Source organism: Protopterus annectens, chromosome 5.part1 (genome assembly GCF_019279795.1).
Source record: "Protopterus annectens isolate FY-2018-M chromosome 5.part1, PAN1.0, whole genome shotgun sequence".
NCBI lineage: Eukaryota > Metazoa > Chordata > Ceratodontiformes > Protopteridae > Protopterus > Protopterus annectens.
This window is the reverse complement of record NC_056736.1, coordinates 730,332,300-730,334,743: the sequence shown is the minus strand read 5'-3', so window position 1 is coordinate 730,334,743 and position 2,444 is coordinate 730,332,300.

Sequence of the window (2,444 nt, the reverse complement as noted above, 5' to 3'; positions counted from 1 at the left end):
ATATGTCTTGTGATGCTATTGAGTGGCTAGGTCATATGACACACATTGGGTATGTGTAGTGTTTAAATATGCAGTTGTGTTTTAGCATGCCATGTCATGGATGAGACTGGCATGTCCACAATATGATCTACACTCACCATAAGTACCGTACATTGGGTATGTGGCCGAATAGTATTCCATCAATTATCCATGCACCACTGATGATGTTGTGTGAATACTCATCATGCATGTGCTAAAAATGTGTCCACAATTATTTGCTAAAGACACAGAGGCTGTAATCAGCATTGGATACCTATCTGACACACAGATACACATCCAGCAATGGTATGCACACCTGTGAGTTATGGTGCACAGTACATTACAGGGTTATGAATACCTGCACAGCAGGCTCATCACCTAATAACAAAACACATGCATCAAAGCCATGTATACTGTTAGTAACAAGGACTGTCTACACTTGCACTGCATGTTGTTGAGCAACACATGTCCTGCATGCTGACATGTGTGATATGACTGTTTTGCTTGTGATACTGTATCCCACCATCACCTGCTATTGTGTATGTTCTGAGATTGCTGGTGTTGTGTGTGTCTGCTTTAGGGAGGAGTGTATTTTTCTGTGTGTGCATGTGTACATGTGTGCATGTGCGCATGTGGTCTAAAGTCATGTTCAGGTCTTAAAGTGTGTTTCCTGTTTTCCTCTCACAGGTGCCGAGTTGGGGCTGGTTCAATACAGCAGGGAACCTGATGTCACTGAGACAGACAGTGATGATGAGGATAGGTGTGTTGAGGCATAGACAGGCTTGTCAGGGTCTGTTGTTGGACCACCAGTTGACAGTACACAAGTCTCCACCCCATCCATGCACACAGTCACACTGCCTCTACATCCATCATCACCATTGCCCTTAGCTGAGGGACAGTGTATGGTTGGCACTGGCCAGGACAGTGTGGTATCTATGGCACATGTATCAGGACACAGCAGCCATAGCCAGATGTCTGGAATGGTACCACATAGGCTGATGCCCAGGGGTTCTCATCAGAGCACTGCTGGTCATCATGCCCCTGGCAGACGTGCCACAACTCTTTCTACCACACGCATGTACCAGGCTGTCATGGAGACACAGACATGAATGGAGCGGTACACCAGACAGGGACTAAGGGCACAGAGGGTTCATAACACCTCTGTAAATGACAGTATCCATGACCTAGCAGGTGCCATGTGTAACTACACTGAGGTCATTGATAGACGTTGGGGTGAGACATTGGATATCCTCCACAATGTCATGTCCATGTGTCAGGACAGTGCTGGACGGTTGAGACGTCGATGTGGATGTATGCCAGCAACATCAGCAGCTGGAGGTCGCCGTTGACATCCAGTAAGTCACAGCCGCTCCCATAGTGCCAGTACCAGCCCCAGCAATGTTGGGGGGGCCTGTCCATAGACCGTCCTAGAAGACCACGTACAAGTGGCTCTGGCCAGTCCCAGCAGGGACCAGGATCCAGTGGACATATGTCAACCTCTTCGGATAGTACCCAGTCTGGATTAGTACCTGATACTGTCTGTAGCACCCCTGCCAGGCACAGGTTCCATATCTGTGGCCAGAGATGGTGATCTGTAAAGCCTACCAGGTACAGTCTGTAGCTGTCTCACAAATCCCCATATATGGCAGCTACATGGTGGAACTGTGTGCATGCAGACACACACACATAAACCAGAAACCTAGGGCAAACACATACCCGCACACATTACATCAACATTGGCCCATAACAGTACTCATGGCCCTCACACACACACTCACACACATGTCGATTGTATGGCTCAGTGTAGGCCTCTGGCAAACCAACAACACACCCTGTGCATATGATGAAACCTGTGCCACCTCCTGTCATCTATAACATTGATGCAGGAACAGGCTAACATGGTGTTGATGCACAGACTGACTTTAATAAAGTATAGCAATGGTTGGATCTGTAGCATGTTGTCAGCAGTAAAGTGTAATGATATCCTTGAAGGTGTAGCTGAGCAGACATGATGCATTAAAGCTGTAATTAGCAATGTTGTATTGTTTTCACCAGTGTTTATTCCAATTGTGGTTTGTTTGCCCATGTGCCACTTGGCTGATGTGTGTAGTTGTGTTAGCATGCGTTATACTGTGGACAGTAACTGTGGGGTGTGTGCAGCACAGGATTACAGGTGCACATTTGTGAACATGGTGGAGGTGCACTGTCTGCATGTATATGCATATTGGACACATGGGCAGGGTGACATGCCCTGTATTGGCCAGTGTTAACACTCCATAGTTTCTATTGGTGGCCAGTATTCATTGTACTACACACATTTTGGAACTTGAGTACGCATGTGTGTGTTTGACACGGGTTGACACTGTGCTGTGGGTGATGCTGTTGTTGCTATCTGTCATTGGTTTGCATTACTAAGGTTAACACTG